General features: G+C 36.2%; 1 protein-coding gene and 1 long non-coding RNA gene across 2 annotated transcripts in view; one reads left to right on the forward strand and one right to left on the reverse strand.

Moving 5' to 3' along the window:
• Positions 1 to 19,482, reverse strand: part of LOC145227640 (dynein axonemal heavy chain 3-like) — a 133,745-nt gene that overhangs the window by 58,479 nt on the left and 55,784 nt on the right. The window lies entirely within an intron of this gene.
• Positions 10,478 to 12,376, forward strand: LOC145229462 (uncharacterized). Its single transcript, XR_013860451.1, has 5 exons — positions 10,478 to 10,497; positions 11,345 to 11,437; positions 11,606 to 11,764; positions 11,937 to 12,036; positions 12,139 to 12,376. It is a non-coding gene; the product is annotated as an uncharacterized LOC145229462 (long non-coding RNA).

Consider the following 19,482-nt stretch of genomic DNA (forward strand, 5'->3'; position numbering starts at 1 on the left):
AATCACATTCGTGTGCAATGATTTTATTAAATGTTATCGGTTGGAAGATTTAATATAGACTCTTTTTATTGTCACTTGACGTTTGATTGAAAACATAATGTCCAGAAAACCTGTGTGTGTCAAGCACACAAACATTTCATTAAGTCCCATAATTGGTCGAGTCATGAGATTAGCGTTTAGTGTGATAATTCAAAACCTCGTGTTGTAATTATATCTTTACATCCTACGCGCATTTCAAATCGCATTGTTGTTGTTTTGTTCGCATGTATAGTTTAATATAATAAACATAACAAAACGATGTTCCGTCAACTTATCTCACTATGCAAACTAAAGAACAATGCAAATCTTAGTTCCTCCCATATTCATTCGCAGCAGAACTGTAAAAGTCGAAGTGTCAACTAGGTAACCAAGACTCACAAACGTATAGCCATGGGCCTGCATAAAATTTCGTCGTGCGTACTTTTGGTCTTGGTATCATTGGGATTGAAAATAAGTGGAGCTGTTTGGTCACCATGGACTACTTGTTCGAGTAATAGCTCATGCAATAAGCAAAGGATACAAAAATGTGTCGTTGATGGCTATTCAGTTGAGGGGTGGAGATGTGTTAAACCTAATATGTATTATAAAGAACTTTGGACGGGTGACTGCGCTGGTGGATGTCCTGGAAAGCGGACGGCTCCCAAAGTAAGAGGCACAGAGAAAATTATAAATACTACCTTATGAGCCATAAATGAAAAAGTGCAAAGTTTGATGTGATTGTTACATATACAATTAAATGTATCACAATGCAATAATTTATTCGATCCAAATTATAGAAATTCAACAACGTTGTTCATAGTTGCAAAAACCTCAAAACAGTAACATTTAAACCAACAAGTGTATTCATTAGATTAGTGCAAGTTAATTACAAATTTCAGCAAACCAAGTTCTGCAATGGGACTTGTTATGACGCTACAGCAACGGTCGAATCTACGTGCAAGAAACGGCCAACATGTAAAAAGATTCAAAAACTTCGATGTTACAACGAACACAGCTGCTTTGGTATTTGGGTCCAATCAGATTTCACATGTTCAATACCTTGCGGCAAAGGAACAAAATTGCAGACTTTGCGTTGTAAAGAGCTCAACAAAGGTTCATCTTGTGATTGTTGTGTTTAGGATATGAGTGTGTGTACGTATATACTGTTACGTAAACCTACTTTACAACTAGCAACGGTAGTTTGCGATTGGAGCAAATAGCTTCGTGATATTTTAAGTTCACTCATTTTAAGAAATTTTTTAAAAACAGTTGTGACATAATTTGGTGTGAAAGCTGACGGCAAACTTTAGAAAATGTTTTATAAAAGTTAAAAATTTAGTCCTGTTGGAATGTTTTGTGGGAAATATTTTGCAAATATTTTTTCAAAGAGTTAAATTATTCTTTTTCCCCCATTCAAACACAGCAAAAAAACAAAGAGCAAGTCCCGTAAACCGTGTTTTTAGGCAGCTCGCAACTCGTACCTTCATACAATTGCAACGGAACAAACGGCAGCAGTGCGAGTGTTATAACAAGAAACACTCATGTGCCATGCAACATACAACCATGTCCCACTTGGAGCAGTTGGACACAATCTTATCCTTGCTCACAATCTTGTGACGGAGGAGTAAAGTTTTTAATGAGCAATTGTTTATACACCGGGCGTCCAAGCACATTATGTGGAAGTATGCTTATTTTACATATCTAACAATTAAAAAAGTGATTATTACCCACGTTAGAGGTGATATTTAACTTATACAAGTCTATGTAGTCATTAAGTTTTTTCCCCAATGTATGTATATTATGTATGTAGTAACAAGGTGACCAATGTAGTCCGTGTGGGGTGGAAATTCCAGCAATTCTAAGAGTATATAAGACAAAATTGCGCTAAACAGTCGCTACAGACTATATAACAAACTAACAACCATTTTTGCTGTTGGAAAAGCGCAACGAAACCGCCACAAAAAAGTAACATCTAAAAACGACCTTTGCAGTGTAAAAATCAAATACATAGCCTTTTGACAACACAACATCCTTTTGGCGACCCAGACATTAGAGTGTACAACTGAGACAACAAAGTTCAATTTACATGATGTCTAATATGCTAATGCTTCACAGGTACGTCATCAGTGCGCGTCAGACAGGAAACGTGCAACACAACACCGTGCCATGGCTCATGGAGCGCGTGGAGCTGTACGTTCAATACATCCGGGATTGTAGCGTTGCGCAAAAGAATAAGGTGGGTTAGCGTCTTCGAATATCTTTGAGATACTTACGGTCCTTTTCTGTTAAGAAAATGCCCCAAAAAAGAAAAGAAAAACCAATCGTGCGGAACCATAATAGAAAGCTGTCCATGTGTGGCGTCATTGGAGAGCGATACAGTTCCGGTGTATATTAGTTGAGTACAACAATGGTGTTAGTTTAAAACAAAATTATACTAACCAATGTAGACTATATATCACTTAACGCAGAGCAAAGTTTACAAAATCTGTTTATGTGGAATAAAAACTTCATTAACAAACAATTATACTCGTTTTAGACGATCTCCAGAAACAAACTGTGCTTAACTTTCATTTAAATAGTCAACAATATACTAATAAAAGCATCTTAAATAAACTTATAACACGCCCCTAAAATCATGCTTTCAGAATATCATATCATCACAATCGGAGTTGGATTGGTGTCAGTTATCATTATTGTTTTGCTAATAGCATGGAGTTGCAAGTTGTTGAAACGAATCGCGGCTTTGGAAAAGTAAGAAAAACATTTTTGCCATTATTGTTTGCGAAAACGAATTTCTTTGTTTGTTATTGAGTTTAAAAGTGAATAATCGTAACAAATTTGATTTTAGCATCAAGACAACTCTGCCAGAACACAGCATGCTTCAAATCATAGGTGAGCAAAAAACAGTACAAATGTTCAGTAACACTTTCGCAATAAAACGGAACGTTAATATATTTCTCTTAAACTTACAGAGACGAATGAGGATTCCTACCAGTTTTACGAAGAAGCAGATAAAGTTGATAACTTGCGACCATACGCAACAAGGTACAAATTTATGAACTTAGTAGTAGATCTTCTGTCAAAAAGTTGTGTTTTTCAGTGAACAAATTGGACTGGTTGAATCTAGCCCTGGCATCGTATCAAGTGAGATTAATTTAACTTTACAATTGCTTGCATTATGGAATCATTTTTTCTTTGCAGATAAAAGCATTGTGAGCAGTAGCAGCTATGTTAATGTTGGACACCGAAAAAATGTCTACGTAGACGTTGTGCAGCCTTTATCGGATTCTGAAGGGCAATATGTCAAAATATAATCGATATTGCACAAAATGAGTTTTCTACAGTTAACCGAATAAAAAAAACGAACAATAAATTGTTGTGATAAGTGCAACTGTGCCAGTAACCGTAACTATCTTTTTTCGTTCGATGTACATTTTACAATCGTTGACAAAATATTGCGATAATAAAGGAAGTAAATGCATTATGTTCAATTTAACAGTTTTGATGTGATCACTTTTACCAAGCCAGATACAACTCAAAAAACGCAGTAAACATGCGAAACAATTAAAGTCATAACTCTAAATCTTGACCAAATATTATCCTGAGACAAAAACTGTTTTGTGTACGGTGTTGCGGTATCTTATGTCAGGAAGCAATTCAATCACAATGACTTCCGTTTATAAAAACCATGACAGCGATAGTGATCAACGGCCAACACAAATTAGTAGACTCAAGCAAAAATTCCAAGTAAAAGAAAATACTGCATATGACAGTATAGTGAGTTCATTGGAACGACCGCCTTAACATCCGGTAAGCAAGGACACTGACGTTTTAGACGTCTGCAACAAATCGTGCTGACCAAAAGAAAAACAACAGCACAAAAATCAGTTTCTAGACACCTTCTTGACAGAAAAAAAACGTGCAATGATTAAATGTAGTCGTTCGATTATAAGCGTTCGCTACACGACAACCATACAGTAAGTTATAAAATTAGTACGTGAACAACAGACCCTTGACTGTACAAAATGGGAAATATCAGATTCGAGCTTATTGGGCTAGTTATAGTGTGTATGTTTTGCATGGGCTATGGACAAAATTGGTCGGTTTGGACAAGAGCCAGGCACGATCCCAACGAAATGTCACGGCATGTTACATGTACAAGACACGGCGAAGTTTACACAGGATCGCAATGTGTAAATGTGGGAGAAGTTTACACGGAAATTACTAACGGACATTGTAAACGAAACCCACTTCAATCCTTGTCAAGGGTAAGAGCAAAAAAAACTAGCTGATTAACCAATTATTTATGTTGAATGTATTAAAACAGGTTTTTGACACTGTGAACAGGATCTTGACATCTTAGCAGAAAATGCTGTTTCTAAAAATGATAAGCGAACTAATAAAAATTAGTGCCTGAATTCAACAATTTATGACAAAGTATACAAAACTGATATGAATGTTGCAGAAAAACTCATCATCACAAGGCGGAAGATGCTACGACGCGTATACGGAATTCAAAGTCACATTTTTGTTTAATCCAAAGTGCAATAAGCGCCAGAGAACAAAGATGTACAATAACAGCACATGTGATGGGATCTGGAATAGTACTATGACAAAAGCGTGCAGCAAATCCTGTGGCAGTGATAACTACACATATACAATGCGCTGCTATAACAAAGGTTGGTTGCTAATATAAGTTTTTTAACACAACGAGAAAGAAAAAGTGTCAAATGCCAATAATTCCGAAAGAGATCATCAATACGATAAAGCTCATGTTTCATTCAATACGGCAAGGTTCAAGACATACCCAATTAAAAAAAAACGTGCAAATGTTTTTCTTATAAAACCTAATGAAGCTTTTTACAGTTAAGGGACGGATTAGGATTTTTTCTCTGCTTCATGTTGCAGCCAAAACATAGGTCTACGCCATTTTTCGCCTGTCGAACTTAGAAGTTTAATTTTATTTTAAAACTTGGCTACCTTTTTTAGACAACACATCCAGTTATAACTGCAAGGACAGCGATGGTAAATGGGCAATAAATGTAACACGGCCCTGCAACATACCGTCCTGTGCTTCATGGGGACGTTGGAAAAAGACTCTTTGCTCTAATTCCTGCGGCCGAGGACATCGCACAGAAACCAGTAAATGTGTTTATGCAGGAGAATTAAGAATGGATTGCGAAAGTAAGCTAAATATAACTCAGAAGGTTAAATATACAAATATGTTGGCATTGTATATCATAATTGTGGTAAGAATCGTTTCAATTTGCACCTTTTAGAAAACCAGACCAGCAGCACACGGCGGAGAACAGTGTCATGCAACACCATCTGCATACAAACAAACAACAATAGAACAGGTAAAGCCCTTTCACACTGAAAACTGACAATAACTTGGAAATAAATTTATCAGACTTTCAATCCAAAAAAATTAAACCCCATTTTTAATACACCATGGTTTCTATAAGCTATACCTACAGTCTCAAAGAAAAGTTAAACATTATTTGTGTTCCATTTCCACCACAACTTCTGTTTCTGCTTTTAAAGAAGACAAGTGTGGTGTCAACCCAAAAATTTGTAGCAACTTGTTTCCTTATATTTACATAACAACCACAAACATTTGTTTTACGTTGACAGAAACCACTGAGCCTCAAGTGGGTTATGCAAACAATACAACAAACGCTTCCGCTGGAGGCGCTAGTGCATTTTTCCTGTTGCTTATAATTGTCTGTGCAGTGGTATTTGCCTATAAAAGAAGGTCTACCACGGTGTCTGGGCCTCCACCAGCACCAGACACGAAACCTTCCACATTTAAAGAAATTAAAATTACGCCAAGAGAGTCGAGAAAGTGAGTAATATTTATGTACAAATAAACGCTTGTGATTAAAAACGTTAAATGTTGGCTGATTTAGGGAGAACCTCTATTGTGAAATCGACTTCAAGTCCGAAAAAACAGAAGAGAACGATATTGATGGTAAGCTGTGGAGTGTTTTTGTTGTAGTCTTAATACCAAAGTGTATGAGTAACATGGTTCAAGAGTAAGGAACAAAGTATGTAATAAAGTGTCAAAACAGTTCTATCTATTAAAGTTTTTCTAAACAATGTCAGGTGACAAATGGAAGATCAGTTCGAGTTTCGAGAAGATTCCTGAACCATATTCTACACCGTGCAACATTCCAGTAACAGGTTGAAATAAAGACTTGCAAATTTTGTTTCTGCAACATTTTCGAAAATCAACAATTAATGCACAATGTCAATTTTTGTCTCAAAAAAATGCGACTTTAACAAAATATTAAACAAAATTCGTTCAAGTATGTCGAGGTTTAAGATCTTGCATATAAAAGATAGATATTATTTTCTGCATTTTTGAATACGAATTAACTCATTCTAAACCTGCTTTCAGAAACGAAACTGTTTTGCGACAATGGCCATTACTCGACACCAAGAAAACACAAGCTAAACGGTACGTGTAGAATGTAGATAATATTATCTAAAAATGTTCAACTAAACCAGTATAACTTCCGATATAAAACAGTTCACTAAGCCTACTTCAATTGTACTTCTCATTGTTTTAGGTAGGGTATGGAATAAAAGCTGGTACGACACACCACGAAAACGAACACTCACAGGTAAGCTGAATGGCTGACAATTTTAATGGACTTTTTATCCTTGTTTTACAAACATTAACAGGCGATGTTTTCTTGGATGCGCCAGAAAACGTTCAATACTCCATACCACGCCGAGGTATGTATAAAATGAACTGGGTGAAAAACTACTATTTATTCTACTCTATACACTTTGTTTTGTTCAACAGAAAAAATCAAATCAAACTCTGACTTTTATGCCGCGACGGCGACCATCAACCACCAAGAAACACTGGATGAGGCAACTAAGCAGTAAGCAGGAAAACGTTTGATGTTTTTTATTCGATTTTAGCGAAGTAAATATACACCACACTTCTTTCAAGTCTATATGTCTATAATTTAAAATTATTGAAAAATGTTTAACAGAAAATTGGGACGAGTTTTGTCCGCATCAAGTGGCCAAGACGATGACTAAAGACTTGCTGAGGAACAGACTTGCTTCACAGAAAAAACGAATTCCTATATTACGACAAATTATTATCAAAAACTGTGTATTTATATAGTGGTTGAGTAAAGATTGTGAACTTCAACAATCAATTTGTGATGTATTTTTCAATTTATACATAACAGTCGCATCTAATTTTTTCAAAAACCTAGTTTTTCATTTTATTTTTAGTTTCTATTGCATGTTCTGGAATGTTTCCCTCGCTAAACATAATTATTGATTACAATGGGGTTTACCAACGTTTTGAAACCCAAGGGCTTCTTTAAGATAACCAAATGGGTCGAGGACTACCAGTTTAAAATATAAGTATAAGCATGTTGAAACAAGCCATGTTGTGTGGGTCGCGTATAATCATTGAAGTTTGGACAAAGCAGAGTTATAATTGTAAACCACTGTCTATAACAGAGGTTTCCAAACATAAACCTTTTTGAGAGCCAGAAATAAATCTTAAAATAAATCACCCAATATAAATTCAGAACTGTTAATTTATCCCATTTACTACATAAAAAATTGTGTGAAAAGACTATTTAACAGAAATACATCAAACTAAAACAAAGTCTCAGTTCTGTTATTGCTACAATGGAAAATAATTGCACGCAATGACCCAGCAATTGAATAAAATAAGATATCACAATAGCTAAATCTTACGAAAAGCGTTTTACCTTTAAGCAATGCTCCACCACCCTACGTAGTAAAAGTGGGTCGCTGGTTGATTTGTTTATTTTTTTTGTCGGGTAAGTGCTTTACAAAATAATTCGAGAACTCAGTACCGTTATTATTTTGTATACTCAGAATTTAAAATAAATTAATAAAATATCATTTGAAGCTTAATATTTCTGTCGCCACTTCTGTCAAAGTTTGCACACGTTTTGGTGACCTATACAATTGTTTTGCATATGCTTTCTTACGTACTTAATGCCCATGTTAGATAAACGAGTGGCATTATTAAATAGAATTTACACAAGGCGCAGCACTTTGTACAAACTCTAATAAGACACAACTGGTTATTTCTAGAATCAGTCCTGCGAGCTACAGGAAAGAAGCCAACTGGCGACCAAACTATTAACAGAGATTGCGAAACTATTAACAGGGATTTGTGACAATGTAGTTCTATACAAGGAAAAACAAGGGACATAAGTAGTTGTTGTTCACAACACTAATGACGTATAGTCATAACTTTAAACGAACGTGTTCATTAAAATATATGTACTGGCGGCCGTGACGTAAATAAAAGTATTTTGCTAAATATGTGACTTTCAAACTGCTCTATATAGATTTTTAAGACTAAAGATTATTAACAGCCTAGTAGCCCTATGCGGCTGTTTGTATGCCCATTGCGTGCAAACAATGCGAAAAACAGGTACCACAAACGTCAATATAAAGATTATGACGTCATAAACATGTAAGACTGTGATCTCAATCTTGTTGATCAAGTTAGAAATTAATCTAGGCTTTTTAGGCGATATTAGATGGTGTATATATTTATATGATATAAAGCTATTTCTTTACATCAGTAATTTTAAAACAAAAAACAAGCAGGCCATTGGCGGCTACAGGTGAAAGAATCATCTGCGATGCGGTCGCCGTAGCGAAAAGATTGTGCACCCATGCACTAGAAAAACTCAAAATCATTAGAAAAAAACGCGAAACTACTGAATAAAAACATAGATTAAATAAGTTACAACCACAAACACGGCAATGATCAGTTCGTGCACTGAAAATCTACAAATATTTGTCTACAGGGTAACCATGCAAGGAAAACAGCTGGTAGTCATTGTTGTGGTGGAATTAGCTACGTTTGTCAATGCTCAAACATGGCTTGGATGGGGAGTTGATAACAGTGGGTATTATAAGAGAGTTCAAACTTGCAAGATAAATGGGATCCTATCGACTGGATTACAGTGCGTAAAGCTGTTTTATCCTTACGAAGAAGTGTTACCGAATGGGTGCAACACTTGTACGCTGGACTGTGCATTACCGGCAAGTATTTAAACTGTTCATTTAAATTAAATAAAACAAAACACAATGGAGGTTTGGTCAATCAGCTAACAACTTTCCGAGCACCAATGAAATTAACAAAACAAAAGCATGTCAGGTGATTTTTTGTGAAAGCATATGTAATAAACTACGATTACCGAAATTCGATATCCTAAAACAGCAAATAGTAAAACATAAACTACTGACTACTAAGTCAAAAATGATCTTCTCGCAGATATTGTGTTAAATTTCTCATTAAACATTTACCCAGAAGTTCTGAATGTTGTCTAGTTCAACTTATCAGCATGCGTCTTGATTTTTGTTAGATTTATAACTGCTTTGGGAATTGTTTCGATGCAAGTGCAGAACTCACATCAACATGTGCGAACCAACGTTCATGTTATACTAAAATTAGATGTTACAATGAGGAGGCATGCTCAGGAACCTGGAAAGAATTTTCGAAAAGATGCTCAAAACATTGCGGAGGTGGCAAAACCATAAAATACCGAAAATGTTATGATGGTAGGGATATTTTCGTAACGGATTTCAACCATATTTACCAACAAAACTTGAAGGAAACTCGCCGTCTTACAACTGCCATGGAACTGGTGGCAATATCGACTATGTAGATCAGGGGTGGGGAACCTGCGGACCGCGGGCCGCATGCGGCCCGCTTGCCTTTTTAAAGTGGCCCGCGTCAACATTTTGTTAAAGTACAGCATAAAACTTAACATAAAAAAAAACAATAAAATGTTTATGTACAAATATTTACTTGAAATGACTTCGACACTTCCACGTTTGACGCCAAACGTACAAAAATTGCCACACATTCAACCACTTGCTGTATTTGTGCCGTAACAGTCACTCGATTCTATTTGTGACGTAACAGTCACTCGATTCTATTTGTGACGTAACAGTCACTCGACCTCTCCTTGCAGTATTTGCCATGTGGTGTTAGTTTTAAATTGATTTTAGAGCTATAAAATGTATTCGGTATAACGGAGCTAGGGTATTCCAGAAGAATGGAAAAATGTTAGTCGAATTAAGTGATAAACCTGAATTCCATGTTTGTTGCAAATAAGTAACAGCAAAGAAAAAAATCTGGAGCGATGAAATATAAAAAAATCCGGAGCGATGAAATATAAAACACTTGTGTGCATTTTTACACGGAATTTGAAAATAAAAAAATATTTGGCCCGCCCGAAAATGTTGTGCAATTCATGCGGCCCGCAGTACTAAGTAGGTTCCCCACCCCTGATGTAGATGAACAAATAGCTGGTGACTGCAACACTGAAGTCTGTCCAACTTGGAGTAGTTGGACGCCAATCACTTCATGTTCGAAAACATGTCGTGGAGGAAGCAGAATTCTAATAAGTTCATGCATATACAACAACCTACCAAGTCTTTTGTGTGGAGGTAGGTTTACCATTATTGTTATTAGTAGAGCAAATATTTTTTGACTTGTCAAAAAAAGTCAAAATTGTGTCAAAATTCTTAGAATAGGTCAAAAATTGTCAAAATTGTTTACAAAGTCAAAGTTTTTTACAAAGTTAAAATTGTTTACAAACTGCATTGTCGTGGTGTTGTAGAGGTTGCACTGCCAGCAAACTATTCGTTTTACACCTTGTAGCCTACTTTATACTGTTGTAATTGGCCCATTGTCCCATTATTGCGAATCATAAACCATCAAGTGAGTGAAACAATTAGGTTGATATGGCGTGATGCTCAACACACCTCAAAACGTGCAAAATTTTGGTAGGTCCCAAGTCATTTTACGGCAGCTGCAGGTTAGGTGCAGCTCTTGCTTCGGTTTTGCTTAAGATACTTCATGTACCTTTCGTTTATACAAATGTATTGAATAATTTTCGTTGTGTCTTAGCTGCAGTTTTTTGCCACTGATTTTTAATTAGCTCATTCCCTTTTCAGAATAGGTTAGGTCTATGTTCAGATTTTGCCCTTCTGTTAGACTTTTGCACATTCTTTCGCTCTAATTAGATTAGCCTAGCCATATTTTTACTTTTTGAACGATAATTCGTAATTTAACTACTTAAATTCTTTATAGGTCAAAATTTTGTCAAAAAAAAGTTTTTTAAGGTCAAAATTTGTCAAAATTTTCAATTTGTAGGTCAAAATTTTTCGTTTTTTAGGTCAAAAAATAATTGCCCTAGTTATTAGTTAAACACATGGTTCGAACTATAAAACATATAAACGATGACTAATATAACGTAAGCTTTTACTGTGCTAAAAAAGAGAAAACTTTTAGATAGCAAAACTGTTCAAATCACAACTGAGTCGTGCAACACCAGAAGTTGTCCACCATTATCGTCAACACCACAACCAACAACAACAAAATACAGTATGCATTGGCTTGCTATTTTATGGTTTTACTTGCAGCTTGGGTTTTCATTTGAGAATGGCGAATTATGTCGAAACGTTATTTATTCAAAATTATAGCGGCTTGACTGTTACTTTTCAGTATATGCTTGTAACGCAAAAACATAGTAACTATTTCTAAATATGACAGAAACTATGCCCTCATCTGCTGCAAAACGAAGTTCCCCTGCGAACTTACTATCGTCATTGCGATCCTCACAAACAACATCGAGCACAAAAAGCAATGCAAAACCAGCAACAAACAAATCAACAAGCGCAGTGGTCCAACAAGAAACGTCTACCACATCAGGTAACTTCGCCGCTTTTTTAAAAATACTATACCGCTAATAACACAGCTATATGACTTTTCAAGAGCAAATCAATGCATCTAACAAAAGCCCGGATAGCCGCGCCGAAAAAAAATGGAATCGGATCAGGGTTGGGAGCGGTTTTATTAATAATTATTGTGACAATTGTGGTAGTATGGATTAGAAAGCAGAAACCGGCGGCTGTCGAAACGAACCCGGAACCTCCACCAACAAATGTGATACAAGAGGTCGACCACACAGAGCACGACATAAAGTAAGATGCTTGAAAGGTGTAAAGCTGTGTCTATTTTAAGCAGACACTTAAAGAAACGTGCATTGAACCAACACGTTTGTAAGTTTATTCATGCTTTTTTAGAGATTTGTATGCAGTTGTCAACAAGAAACGAAAACCTGCATAATCACGCATGCCATCGATTTTTCGGAAGATCTCATCGTTATGGTTAATATGCCCAAATATGTGATATTGCATGGTGATTTATATGACTGTCTGTCAAGTGGATTAGGTTGCGTTGTAAAACAAGTTGAACTCGTATACTTGTACATAGTGTACTCTCTTTGTATAATGAAAATTTTGTTTTTTAGTGTAAGAAAAGTATGTTTATTCACAAGCACACGTGAAATGTGTGAAAATAAATTGTTGACTTTTAACATACAATTGTACACAGCAATTAGAAATTAGTAAGATCAGCACAGCGTAAGTCGGTTTGATATACGTAAATCGGTGGGACAGTATGAATTTGAAGTACAGTATAAGGGAAAATCGGTCGTTCGAATGAAACTGTTTTGTGAAGTGAAAGCAAGGCCTGGCGCCATTTATCGCGTTGCGTAGAGTTTTGATCGAGTCAAGTGACCTTGGATATGAATGAAAACTTACTGAGAACTTCGCAAAGGCATCCGCAAAAGATAATTGTGAAGTTCCTTTTCATTGACGTTTGTATTAAATATTTTACATGAATGCTATTTACACTCAATCCAAACATTATGTAATAAGTTAATCCTTTTTCGGAACAACAGATTTGCACCACCTGATGTATTTTCAGGAAACAATCTGTTGTTAGTATAAACCACGACAAACACTATAAAAGTCATCATGGGTATACGTGCGTCACGTTGCGTGATCATCCCATGTCGATATACTCATCCTTTGTCCTATACTTCAAATAGCGGATCGGGCAGCAGCTAAAAATAACCATGCACACAATGGAATGGCCTCCTACCAGCGCATTAACCCATGGTACATGAATCATCCCCCAGGTTAATCACCACCAAAGTCGTAAACCACATTCGAAATACCAAGTGACCAAACCATGACCCGGGCTACTTTCTGCTTAGCGCCATAAAGAAGTTGTGAAACCTCTTTGGAAGAGAGCAATCACGTAGTTAGCTGTACAGCACACTTACAACGTTGCAGAATTGGCAACAAATTGTACATGCAGAAATCAGGAATGGTAAGCTGGTATTTACTATGGTCGCAATGACTTTACTTCTGCTGAAACTGATACATGGGGAAGACTGTCCCAACAACAGTGTTTTAAAGTAAGAAGACTAACTTGTGAGAAAAATCATAAAAATCACAGAAAGGTGGTTTTTCTAATATACTTCCATTCATTTGATCTACAAATATGATTGTTTTTGCAAAGAAAAACGAATGGGTCCCCACACACGTGTTTGTGCGGATATACGGTAAACAAATGTTGCGGTTATTTTTCGATTCTTAAGGACAAATTATTAGAAAGCATTAACCCAATTTCAAAAAAGTTTTGTCCGTATTCTTTTTGCATCATTATTGTCATATAATTACAAAAACAGGGGTTTAACGGAGTGAATCTTATTAAAAGTTACAAAATTCTTTAGAAAACCTTACATTTCAACAACCAACAAAGCATATAACTCATAAATGATGAATCACATCGCGTGCCAAACTTATGTTGATACATTTCATATTCCCCTCATAACGGAGCGGGCAACTGCCACAAATAGAAGCACATCATAGTCATCTAGTTATATACTAACCGATTTCACAAGAACAATCGCCAATCTTAATCACCAGTAACGTCACAACTTTGCTAAAATATTGCAGATGACCAATCCTAGACCCCTGTTACTTTCCGCCTTCACGTCATCTAGGTATGGAACCAACTGGTTCGGCAACAACCAATCAAGTACTTGGTTAAACACTGTACGTACGTCGTTTCGGACAATTTACTAAACGTGCAGTAGTCATGGAAAAGATGTTGATATTTTCTGTGATCGCACTAAGTTTACTTACGTGTGTTAAAACTCAGTGGTAAGAATGGAAAGATTGTAGCAGTGGGTGTTATAAGCGGAGAGTTCTAACTTGTGAGATAGATGGAAAAAATGTGACTGTACCAAACTGTGCTAAGTTTGGCAATCCCTATGAGCAAGAATTAGAAAGTAGTTGCACAAATACCACTTGTGAAACAAACTGGAAAATTCCCGTAAGTATATAGGAAATACTGTACATCAGCGGTTCTTAAACTGGGGTCCGCGGTCCTTTAGGGGCCCGTGAGGCATTTTTATGGGGACCGCGAAAAGGTTGAAGTAATTCTATAACCTTATTTGCCACTAAATAAGTAAATAAGTTTTAATGCATAACAACTAACAAAAATGCAATTGTTCGCGCACAATCGTAATGCTTTTTTTGTCTTGTCAGTGATGTCACAAACTGTGTTTGGATCATAGTTATGCACAATGTTGCATAACTGGGTAAAATCCTACAATCAATTTTCGTTTTTTCTTTAATACACATTCAGGCTTTAAAGACTGCGAGCCCTCAACATAATGGCAAAGGGACCGTTTTGTAAAAATAATAGAAATGTTGGAGAACCACTGCTGTACATGAAGATTTATAACCACAAAACGACAATTTATATTTGTATCACAAGCCTTATAACAAAAGGCCTACAAGGCTAGAATAGGGCACCATTCAGGGGCGTATCCAGAAATTTTTAAAGGGGGGGGGTCCAACGTTTTATTTTGGGAAATTCCCTAATGACGTCATTATACGTCATTAGATCGCTTTGAAAAATTTTCCACACAGAAGTGCTTAACAGCACGAGACTGAATACGTAATTGACATGTCAAAATGCCACTAAATTGTCGCTTATTTCGTTTTCTGGTTCAAAACGACGCGTTAAGCGGCAAAACGCATTGTCCAAAATTGTAAGCAGGCCCAAAACCGAAACCCGGTCCAACTTTCGACTTTGGCGGTTTCTCTACCTGTCCAGTTGGCAGAACGACAAATTATTTTAGCAAAAGCTTTGTAGTTTTCTGATCCCGCCGCTGCTATTTAGCTTACTCAGCAAAACTGCAGTCAGGCAATCAAAATCGTTGCTTAAAAAAACGGGCAGCAATTTCTAAAGAACTGAACGCCTTTCTAAAGCGGCAAACCTACTGTTAAGTTGCGCAATGTCACGGATGCACTAAAGTTGGTAACTGCAGAAGCCAAAAATTGTGCCTGGCGAGTAACAAATTATGTTTACCTGTGTGTGGCAAACTGATACGTGTTTGTCAGGTCGAAACTGTTAAGTTATTTTATTATCAACAAAGTTAACAGAAACAATACAACATTAAACGTTTTTAACCATTTTTACTCAGTTTACATTGTTTTACTGCAAAAACAGTTGCATTTAGTACATTTAACACTAACAAAAACAAATTAAAACCAGTGTTCTTAAAGGAACGTAACTTTTCGCTTGTTAGCGCATAAAACTCCTTGTTAAACCCTTGTTACGTCACAATTGGCGATTAGGTAACAAGCGAAAACAAGATATTGAAAGCTCACGGCTTTGAGATAACGACTCCCTGTTATCACGCAACGGTAACGGAACGATTTGAGCCTATTTAATTTACGCACAAAATTTTTGAAAAGGGGGGGTCCGGACCCAGACATTGTGCGTTATGTCAAGGTTATTTGTTTTTCAAGCATGCTAGGTCACTAGCTGTGCCTCAAAGTTTTTGGTTCTTAGTTATTACCTACATTTTATATTGCAGGTTCAACAGTGATCAATGTACTAATTGTAATGAGAATGAAATGTACATAGATCTCAACAAAGGTTCAGGTAAGTTAAGTTAATTTTTAAATTTTAGAAAAAAAACTGTCAATATCATTACCCTAATACAATACAGGTAAAGAAGAAGATCAAAATTACGAAATCATTACACTATGACAAGTAATTGACCCTTCATACTGTGAAACAAAAAAAGAAAGGATCCAATACTATAATAGTACATGGAAAATACGTTTTTTTGTTATTAGATGTGTCTACAACACTTCTTATTATTAGTGTTTTATGTTATGTTTAAAAGCATTCACAGCGTTATTGTACTGTTTACACATTTATGAGTAACACAGAACACAGTAGATAGAGGTACGTGGTCGATTGCCATGGTTTTTCTTCACAACACGAGTCACGTGATTGCTATTATGTTTTCTTGTTTGTAAAGAAATCCCGTAGCACAATTGTTATCGTGCACAAAACATACACTAAGCATCGCAACCATGTGTAACAATTCAAGGAAATTAATGTACAAGCAGTGACGTCACCGCGCAACCAGACTCATTGTTCGGTTGCACATTTCCAATTATGGTGTTACAAATGCAATAAAATAGTGCAACTACATTCATACGTCAAAATGTATTTTACATGTTTGCAACACACACATTCGATTCCATGGCTTTTTTGTACATTTTACCCAGAATATTATAGTTATCTTCAATCAGCACGTTTAATATTGCATGATTATAAAAGATCATTAGCCATCACCGAACAAATTAGTTTGCAAAACAGTGCAGTAAATTACTGTTACATTTTTTGTACTGTTGGGTGGTAGTAAATGTAATAATAATAAAAATAATTGTGTATGTGTGTGTGAGCGTATAATGTGAGTCAAAACTACAGCAAGTGACTGATTTGGCTGGTTGCAGCGTGAAACCTTAAATAGTATCTGAAGCAGTGATAAAACGAAGGGCAGGCCCACCCCATGAATCATCGACGACCAATGATGGTTGCACGCAGTGTTTTTTTAAGGTGTTTTGGGGGACCGTTTCTCCAGCGGTTTCCCAAAATAATTCGTTTAAGCAAATATGGTAATTTTTTGGTAACGGAAACAACGGTAACGGAACGATTTGAGCCTATTTAATTTACGCACAAAATTTTTGAAAAGGGGGGGTCCGGACCCAGACATTGTGCGTTATGTCAAGGTTATTTGTTTTTCAAGCATGCTAGGTCACTAGCTGTGCCTCAAAGTTTTTGGTTCTTAGTTATTACCTACATTTTATATTGCAGGTTCAACAGTGATCAATGTACTAATTGTAATGAGAATGAAATGTACATAGATCTCAACAAAGGTTCAGGTAAGTTAAGTTAATTTTTAAATTTTAGAAAAAAAACTGTCAATATCATTACCCTAATACAATACAGGTAAAGAAGAAGATCAAAATTACGAAATCATTACACTATGACAAGTAATTGACCCTTCATACTGTGAAACAAAAAAAGAAAGGATCCAATACTATAATAGTACATGGAAAATACGTTTTTTTGTTATTAGATGTGTCTACAACACTTCTTATTATTAGTGTTTTATGTTATGTTTAAAAGCATTCACAGCGTTATTGTACTGTTTACACATTTATGAGTAACACAGAACACAGTAGATAGAGGTACGTGGTCGATTGCCATGGTTTTTCTTCACAACACGAGTCACGTGATTGCTATTATGTTTTCTTGTTTGTAAAGAAATCCCGTAGCACAATTGTTATCGTGCACAAAACATACACTAAGCATCGCAACCATGTGTAACAATTCAAGGAAATTAATGTACAAGCAGTGACGTCACCGCGCAATCAGAAGCAACCAGACTCATTGTTCGGTTGCACATTTCCAATTATGGTGTTACAAATGCAATAAAATAGTGCAACTACATTCATACGTCAAAATGTATTTTACATGTTTGCAACACACACATTCGATTCCATGGCTTTTTTGTACATTTTACCCAGAATATTATAGTTATCTTCAATCAGCACGTTTAATATTGCATGATTATAAAAGATCATTAGCCATCACCGAACAAATTAGTTTGCAAAACAGTGCAGTAAATTACTGTTACATTTTTTGTACTGTTGGGTGGTAGTAAATGTAATAATAATAAAAATAATTGTGTATGTGTGTGTGAGCGTATAATGTGAGTCAAAACTGCAGCAAGTGACTGATTTGGCTGGTTGCAGCGTGAAACCTTAAATAGTATCTGAAGCAGTGATAAAACGAAGGGCAGGCCCACCCCATGAATCATCGACGACCAATGATGGTTGCACGCAGTGTTTTTTTAAGGTGTTTTGGGGGACCGTTTCTCCAGCGGTTTCCCAAAATAATTCGTTTAAGCAAATATGGTAATTTTTTGGTATTTAAATGAAACACTTGCGGTCTCTTAAAACTACTTAGCGGTCACCCAAACCAAACCTTAACAAAAACCTGGTTGCACGAAAGGTTTTTTGATGCGTGTCAATCATTACTTTGTACGTATAGTAAGGATAGAAGGTACAGTACTATTCGGTATAGTTGTAAGCAGTGATAAAACGAAGGGCAGGCCCACCCCATGAATCATGGACGACCAATGATGGTTGCACGAACGGTTTTTTGATGCGTGTCAATCATTACTTTGTACGTATAGTAAGGATGGAAGGTACAGTACTATTCGGTATAGTTGTAATTAGTTTTATGCTAGAGGTTAAATCTCAAACATGGTCGGAATGGAAAAACTGTAGCAGTGGATGTTATAAGCAAAGAGTAAAAACATGTCAGATAGATGGGATAAGTACGACTGGACTACAGTGCGTTGATGTGGGTAGTATTTACAATAAACAACTGCAAACGGGATGCACTCAAACACTTTGTGCAATTCGACAGCTTATTCCAGTAAGTACATTAATTAGCGTTAAAAGAGCTAGCAGTAATGGATATTTAAACGTGAGTAAAACAAGACAAGAAATATGATTTACTTACCACAAATGCTTAAAGATACAACTTTAGTGTTTCCAATTTTAGGTTTAAACGATTTTGGGGATAAACGTACTTTCGAGTGTCTTATTTACTTGATTAACATCACTCGCAAAAACGTATACAACACTATCATATAATCTTACAATCTGTTTGGTTCGCAGCGCAACTGCCTTGGAAACTGCTACGATGCAAGTAAACAATACGAAGCTACATGTGTCAATCAAGCCAAATGCAACATACAGTCTGAAAAAAGATGTTTAAATGAAACGACTTGTTCTGGAATATGGAAAGTAATATCTCAAATTTGTTCCGAATCGTGTGGTGGTAATTAACGCACAGGCAATTCGCCGTCATACAACTGCAACGGAACTGGTGGTAATATCAACTATGTAGATGTACAAACAGGTGGCGACTGCAACACTGAGGTATGTCCAACTTGGAGTAATTGGACGCCAATCACTTCATGTTCGAAAACATGTAATGGAGGGAACAGAACATTAAGAAGTTCTTGTTTATACGACGGACAACCAAGTCTTTTGTGTGGACGTATGTCAAATTGAATTGCAAAGCTCGTTATTCATGTTGGCTAAACGACGTTTTTTATTACTAGATGACAGGACATTTCGCACCAAATTTGAATCGTGCAACAATGGAATTTGCCCAACAACAGATAC

Source organism: Phallusia mammillata, chromosome 5 (assembly GCF_965637545.1).
Source record: "Phallusia mammillata chromosome 5, kaPhaMamm4.hap1.1, whole genome shotgun sequence".
Classification (NCBI taxonomy): Eukaryota; Metazoa; Chordata; class Ascidiacea; order Phlebobranchia; family Ascidiidae; genus Phallusia; species Phallusia mammillata.